Source organism: Bos mutus, chromosome 21 (assembly GCF_027580195.1).
Source record: "Bos mutus isolate GX-2022 chromosome 21, NWIPB_WYAK_1.1, whole genome shotgun sequence".
NCBI classification, from domain to species: Eukaryota; Metazoa; Chordata; class Mammalia; order Artiodactyla; family Bovidae; genus Bos; species Bos mutus.
Window position 1 is genome coordinate 56,958,617 of NC_091637.1, and position 8,251 is coordinate 56,966,867.

Here is an 8,251-nt window from a genome sequence, read left to right on the forward strand (position 1 = left end):
TCTTACTGAGAAATACTTTCCCTCCACCTCCATCACAGGCAGGCAACCTGTTTGCTCCTGCTGAAGTTTTGATGGTGGAGGTAACCACACAGGCACAGCGTAGAGGAGCCCTATGGTACGGGAACAGAGCAGGCTTTGGTATCATCTGTTCAGTTCAGTTCAGTCACTCAGTCCTTTCCGACTCTCTGCAACCCCATGAATCGCAGCACGCCAGGCCTCCCTGTCCATCACCAACTCCCGGAGTTCACTCAGACTCATGTCCATCAAGTCAGTGATGCCATCCAGCCATCTCATCCTCTGTCATCCCCTTCTCCTCCTGCCCCTAATCCCTCCCAGCATCAGAGTCTTTTCCAATGAGTCAACTCTTCGCATGAGGTGGCCAAAGTACTGGAGTTTCAGCTTTAGCATCACTCCTTCCAATGAACACCCAGGACTGATCTCCTTCAGAATGGACTGGTTGGATCTCCTTGCAGTTCAAGGGACTCTCAAGAGTCTTCTCCAACACCACAGTTCAAAAGCATCAATTCTTCGGTGCTCAGCTTACTTAGGTTCAAATTCCAACTCTGCTGATTGCCAGCTGTGAGATCTTCGGGAAATTACTTAACCTCTCTGAGCCTCAGTTTCCTCATTATTGAGGTAAGGAAAAGACACTGACAAAAGCTCGGCTGTGGAAGTGGATGGGTGGGAACGAGAACCAGGCAGAGGGAAGGGGGATGAGCACAAAATGGAGCGAAAATCTGTTTCTTCTCTTGTGGTTTTCAGGCTTTTTGTTTTTCTTTTGGTTTTGTGGCTTTCAAGATCTTAGTTCCCTGATCAGGAATCAAACCCATGCCCCCTGCAGTAGAAGCATAGAGTCCCAACCACTGGAATTCCTTGCTTCCTCTCTTGTATCTTGAAGGGAATTAGGTTTTCTGGGACAGACTCGTAGGTCAGAACTTCCCTTCGAGCTGAGCTGATCCACACTTAGGTATTAGAATCTGATCTATCACATTTCCTAAGAATGATGGGTTGCTAAAGATTCACATCATTTAACACTCAGTACTCTTTAGAATTATTTTCCCACAGAAGTCATTCTAAAGTCGGGGGCATGATTCTCAGAAAACAAATTTTACAACCATTGTAGTCTTGTGCTTTCATTGGACCTTTGCTCTCTGTACCATTTCTGTTATTGTGTGGAACGCTGGCACATAAACTGGGGCTTCCCAGGTGATGGCACCTCACACCAGTACTCTTGCCTGGAAAGTCCCATGGACGGGGAGCCTGGTGGGCTGCCGTCTATGGGGTCGCACAGAGTCGGACACGACTGAAGCGACTTAGCAGCAGCAGCAGCAGGTGGCGCTAGTGGCACCTGCCTGCCAATTCAGGAGACACAGACGCGGGTTCAATCTCTGGGTCAGGAAGATCCCCTGGAGAAGCGAATGGCTACCCACTCCAGTATCCTTGCCTGGAGAATCCCATGGACAGAGGAGACTGGCAGGCTACAGTCCATGGGGACGCAAAGAGTCGGACACGACTGAAGCCATTTAGCACACGCGCACGCACACAGTGATTGGCCTTCTTCATAGCAATCTAGCTCAGCTAACCTTTCCACAAAAGTGATTACAACATCAATGTATTACAACATCAGCTTCAGCCCTTTTAAGACCACTTGAACCCAAAGTCCCAATACACCCGCACACACCGCCGTGGTTTCTACGCTGATAAAACAGACATGTTTGCTTACCCGTTGAAGTGGCGCCACCCTGTGGCCAAGTCATGAATGGTGTACAGTCTCCAGTCCCATCAGTTTTGAAATGAAGGGATTCTTGGCTAATATTAATATTTTAATTGGGTGGGATTCTGTATTTCTACTACGGGACATAGAATCAGGCTTTACCCATATTCTTCCATTATGTCAGTTCAGTTCAGTCGCTCAGTCGTGTCCCACTCTTTGCGACTTCCACAATCCGAATTCACATCAAATGTAACCCTACTACAATCGATTTACTTAAACCTTTTAACTCCAGACTCAGGAGTTTCTATTAAAGTTTTTCCATCCAGAACATTTTTAGGAGGACTACTATGTTTAGGAATTAAAACAACAGTGTGTGTGTGTGTGTGTGTGTGTGTGTGTGTGTGTGTTTGATACACTTGTCCTTCTGTGGGCATCCTGTCTATCTTAGAACAGCTCATGACTCTGAAGCCGATAGAAATTTAGTTTTCTCAGTATCTTACAGTTAGTGGTAGAACCAAGCCTGGATCTCCTTGTTACTAAGACCAATTCTGAGATGCTGTTTAAGTTTTCAGTGTTTCGCCTGCTAAAAATTATTTGTCTCGTGATGCTCCTTCTACTCCTCAGAATAAGTGAGAAATGTGCAGACTTCCAAATCAGACAGACCTAGGTCTATATGCCAGCTTCAGGAGCAGGGCAGCTCGGGAAGATGCTAAACCCATCTGAGTCTTGGTTTTCTCTGTCAAATAAAATTGAGGTAATAACATGCACATGTAAAAAACTGGTTAAATCTGAATAAGTTCTATAGATTTGTACCAACGTCAATATATTTCCTGATATCGTCCGGTAGTTACGTAAGACGTCACCATTAGGGGAAGCTGGCGGAGAGTACATGGAACGCTGTGTGCTGTTTTTCAACTTCTTGTGCGGTTATGATTATTTCTCAATGAAAACATTTTTTGGCATTTACGTAATGAACTGACAAAGATAGAATCTCCAAAATCTATTTTCAAGTGTGAGTGCTTTCCTAGTGAATCATGGGAGAAACGCTTATGTCATAATAGTGCTTGGTAGGGGTCAGGGGAAGTTCTATCGAATGGTACTCATGGTATGATTTATAACTATATTCTAGGAAAGGAAATTTATACCACAAAGGAGTGGAGGAACATACTTTGGAAAGTTAGTGGTATCCACACACATATGGTCAATTCAACAAAGGAGGCAAGACTATACAATATAGAAGAGACAGTGTCTTTAGCAAGTGGTATTGGGAAAGTTGGACATCCCACACATAAATCAGTAAAGTTAGAACACTCCCTCACACCATACACACACAAAAAAATTCAAAATGGCTTAAAGACTTAAAGATAATACCATAAAGCTCCTAGAAGAAAACATAGGCAAAACACTTTCTAAGATAAGTCATAGCAATGTTCTCCTAGGTCAGTCTCCCAAGGCAATAAGAAATAAAATAAACAAATGGAATCTAATTCAACATATAAGTTTTGCACAGCAAAGGAAACAATAAATAAAATGAAAAGACAACCTATAGACAGGGAAAAAATATTTGCAAATGATGCGACTGACAAGGGCCTACTTTCCAAAATATACAAACAGCTCAGTAACAACAAAGCAAATGACCCAATGGAAAAATGGCAGAAGAGTTAAGCAGACATTTCTCTGAAGAAGGCATCTGATAGGCGCATGAAAAGATGCTCAACATTCCCTAATTATTAGAGAAACGCAAATTAAAACTACAATGAGGTGTCACCTCCAAACAGTCAGAATGACCATCATCAAAAAGTCTATAAGTCATAAATGCTGGAGAGGGTGTGGAGAAAAGGGAACCCTCTTATACTGTTGGTGAGAAGGTAATTGGGTACAGCCACTGTGGAAAACAGTATTGAGATTCCTCAGAAAACTAAAAATTGAGTTACCAAATTGCCCAGCAATCCCGCTCCTGGGCCCATATCTGGAGAAAACTTTAATTTAAAAAAAAAAAAAAAAAAGATACATGCACCCTGGTGTTCACTGCAGTACTATTTACAATAGCCAAGATGTGGAAGTAGTAGCAACCTAAGTGTCCACTGACAACCGAACAGATAAAAAGAAAACGTGAGAGATATATAGGTGCAGGCATGCTCAGTCGTGTCCGACTCTTTGCGACCCCATGAACTATAGCCTGCCAGGCTCTTCTGTCCATGAGATTCTCCAGGCAAGGATACCAGAGTGGGTAGCCATTCGCTTCTCCAGAGGATGTTCCCAATCAGGGATGAATCTGTGTCTCCTGTGTTGGAGGTGGATTCTTTTAGGGCCACCTGCCCCCTTATAGGGTCACCTGGGAAGCCCTATAATGGACTATTACTCAGCCATAAAAAAGAATGAAATAATACCATTTGCCACAACATGGATGGACCCAGAGATGATCATACTAAGTGAGGCAAGTCACACAGAGAAAGACAAATATCATTGATATCACACTTGTATGTGAATTCTAAAAAATTATACAAAGGAACTTATTTGCTAAACAGAATCAGACTCACAGACATAGAAAACAAACTTACAGTTACCAAAGGGGAAAAGGGCAGGGGAGGGATGCATTAGGAGTCTGGGATCAGCAGATACAAACTACGACATGTGAAACAGATGAACAGGATCTACTGCGTAGTACAGGGAAATATATTCAATATCTTGTAATGCACTGTAATGGAAAAGAACCAAAAAAAAGATATACATATGCATAACTGAATCACTCGACTGTACACCAGAAACTAACACAATATTGTAAGCCAACTCTACTTCAAGTAAAAAAAAATTTTTTTAAGTTGGTGATGATTATCTCTGAGCTGTAGAAATTTGTTTGATTCCTACCCACTTTATTGTGTTTTCCAGATTTTTTATGATGAATCTGACTTTTCTAATCAAGGAGAAGTATTTTTCAATTTTTTTTTTTTTTTGGCTGCACGACTTATGGGATCTTAGCTCTTCAACCAGAGGAACTTGGCAGTGAATGCACAGAGTCATAACCACTGGACCGCCGGGGAATTCCTGGTAGGACACTTCATAGAAAGAAGAACAGACCGGAGCTGAACCAGAAAATCCAACATATGTGTTTGCCTGTCGCTCTGTAAAGTATTGCTCATGGAGAGTCAAAGCAGTCTTTATTATTTACTGTTTATTTTCCTTCTATTTTTTTCAGACCATACTCATTTCAGCCTTCTTGGGGAAATTTACAGCTCGAGTCTCCAGGAAGGACAGTGGAAAGGCAACCGTGTATCTTATGTTGTTACTCTGGCCAGGATTGCGACCAGCTTTCTGGAGGAGGCTGCCTCCTCCTCAGATGTGTAGGAGGTGTCTGCACGTGTGGCTGGAAACTCACCCCCACATCCTTCCACCTACTGGGTGCTTCCCAGGCTGTTTCTGCTGGTCAGCAGAGAGAATCTCCCGGGCTCATGCACATAGCCACTGAGCAATCCCTCTTTTTTTTCCCCTATGGAATTCTGGGTGGTGCTTCTCAACTTGAGGTCCACAGGCATATTCCTGGGGGGTTATGAGTTCTACCAAAAGTTTTGAATGTTCTGTTTTCACTTTTGGATCACCTAGATGACCACACCAGAACCAACTGCCGCTTCACCATGTTAAACCTGCTTTTCCATTTGGATTAAGGTCATGTTCATGGCAGATGAATCAGTGTGCTATATCATTGAAGACAAATGCTTCACCAGAGTTCAAAGAGAGAAAGATGGCAAGAGAATTGTGTGGTCTTACAAGATGATAGACTTTGCAGCTGTCATCTTCTTCCCATCCAACTTGCAACAATATGCATTAGCAGTTAAATGTAGTAAAAACAATAAAAGAATTTCATTAAATACTTTAAAAAATATTTTCTGATTATATTTGGCAGACTGCACAATTAAATTGATTGACTCATTAAAATAATAGATAGGTGGTTTAAAAGGAGTTTATTATTCAAGACCAAAAAAAAAATCGACAGTGAAAATGTCAGTGACTCAAATAATGGTCCATTATCCAAAAAAAAAGTCAAGTTGAAAAAACATCTTTCTCCCAGTAAACCACACACCAGTGATTCACAGTAATCTAGTGTTGGTAAAACATCATCCATCACGTTGATTTAATGTTAATTCGAAGTTCATGACTTTTTGTTTGTATTTTTAAGTTTATTTTCGTTTAAAAGCTGGGGCAGCGTATGAACTTTCTAAATAGGAAAATTTAACAGTTTTGTTTTTCTTCCCTGCTTTGGAAGGATTCAACACAGTCTAGGAAGGGAGTCTCCCCCTACCCCCACCCCAAGCACATCCCCTCGGGGCAAATATTTCTGAATATTTCCCTTCCCTTTCCAGTAGTAGATGAAGAATGAGTCCTTCCAGCCCTCAGGGCAAGGGAAACTAGTTTTTCAGTGGATAATGATTTAGTGTCCAGTTTTATTGGCCCATCAAGGCTCTACCAGGAAAGGGAGAGAGACTAGGGCTTTTGTGCAAAGGGATTAAGTGGGAAGGGCTGCGTGTGAAGCCCTATTGAGTCCCCGGGGCCTTGCTGGAACCTCACCAGCTTCTCCTGGGAGGTTCTGGATACAGACGCCTCTGTGGTCTGCACGCAGGACCGATCAGGTTCCCGGCAGGGACAACGCCCGGCAATGCCACAGGACTGTGTTCTGTCCATGATGACTATGCACTGCCGATGCCTCCCTGAAATGCTCCAGGACTCTGGAGGCCCCAAGGGCATGCCTGGCCACCCACAGGCAGGGCTTGGAAGAAGGTCCAGGGCTGTACTTAGTTGGGACATGACAAACTTGAGTGGAGGTTTGCAACCTGGAGCGATGATTAGAGATGATCCAAGCACCAATAAACTGCATCAGAAAACACCCCCCAGGAGGGGGCACTGCCCCACCACTGCAGGAACACAGCACAAGACACAAGGGAGCAGGCTCGGAGATGCTGGAGAAATCTGGAGGCTGGGACAAACCGCAGTTCCAAGACAACTCGGACAAGGGCTTCAAGCAGTAGAAAAGATACCCCTCCTCGCTTCCTCCCTGCCAACCTTTCTCTAGATGGGCTGGACCCATCAGAAAGTCAGCTGGCAAGGTCTGCAATGTGATTTTCAGAGTTCCATCTCCAGAGCAGGCAGATGGGTGGGCTTGGGACTGAGAAACACTAGGCTGGAGACCCCCAAGCCATGTTTAAGGCCAGGGAGGAGTTAACGGGATGAAATCCTGAGTCACAAGCCACAGAAGCCACTGACTGAAACTGAAAAGGAACCGACCAGAGGCTCACAGAACTGGCTTGAGAACCAAAATTAGAAATTGGCCCAGAAATACTGGTAGGATCACAGCCCAGAACCAGCCCAGAAAGGACACCCGCTGCCATCTAGCATCTTATGTTGCTGCCCTGGTGTGGTAGATTCTGTTATTTTCTTTTTTGGTTGTGCTGGGTCTTCATTGCTTCATGCAGACTTTCTCTAGTTGCAGAGAGCAGGGGGCTACTGCTCGGCTGCAGTGCGCAGGCTTCTCATTGTTATGGAGCACAGGCTTCAGGCACATGAATTTTAGAAGCTCAGCATGCAGGCTACACGCAGCTGCAGCATACAGGCTCAGCGGTTGCGGTGAAAGTGAAAGCAAAGTGTGAGTTGCTCAGGCATGTCCGACTCTTTGCGACCCCACGGACTGTAGCCCGCCAGACTCCTCTGTCCATGGGATTCTCCAGGGAAGAATACTGTAGTGGGTTGCCGTTCCCTTCTCCAGGGGATCCTCCCTACTCAGGGATCAAACCCAGTCTCCTGCATTGCAGGCAGATTCTTTACTGTTTGAGCCGGCAGAGAAGCTCTCAGTAGTTGCGGTACACAGGCTTAGTTGCTCCGTAGCATGTGGAATCTTCCCAGACCAGGAATTGAACCCGTGTCCCCTGCATTGGCAGGTGGATTCTCATCCACTGTACCACCAGGGAAGTCCAATTCTGTTATTTTCCAGGAAGAATTCCTTCACCCCTCTTCCATCCTATGCCTGCCTGCCTTGCTGATTTGGGGCTTGGTTGTGTGACCTGCACTGACACACGGAATTTGGGAAAGGTGACTGTGTGCCCTTTCTGAGCAGTGTTTCTGCCCTGCTCTTGCGCTCCTGCCTTCTTGTATGAGAAGAGCCTACTCCAGGGAGCTGCTGTTCCTGCAGCCCAAGTTCTGGAAAAACATGGAGTAACTCCTGATCCCAGCAAACATCTTGGAGCCCAGCCCGGGGGCTCCCGGGAGAAACCAGCCAAGGCACAGTCCAGCCACAGAACCATGAATGAGAAACCCATGTTTGGGGCTGTTGGAAACCACTGAGATTAGGTGGGTGGGGGTGGTACTTGTTGAGGCTTCCCTGGTGGCTCAGACAGTAAAGAATCTGCCTGCAATGCAGGAGACCTGGGTTCAATCCCTGGGTTGGGAAGATCCCCTACCCATGGAGGAGGGCATGGCAACCCACTCCAGTATTCTTGCCTGGAGACTCCCCATGGACAGAGGAGCCTGGTGGGCTACAGTCCATGGGGT

At 45.1% G+C, this 8,251-nt stretch overlaps 1 long non-coding RNA gene across 1 annotated transcript; it reads left to right on the forward strand.

Moving 5' to 3' along the window:
- Window positions 1–412: 412 nt before the first annotated feature.
- On the forward strand, window positions 413–5,547 carry LOC138984405 (uncharacterized). Its single transcript, XR_011461671.1, has 3 exons — window positions 413–636; window positions 4,604–4,762; window positions 4,911–5,547. It is a non-coding gene; the product is annotated as an uncharacterized lncRNA (long non-coding RNA).
- Window positions 5,548–8,251: the final 2,704 nt, after the last annotated feature.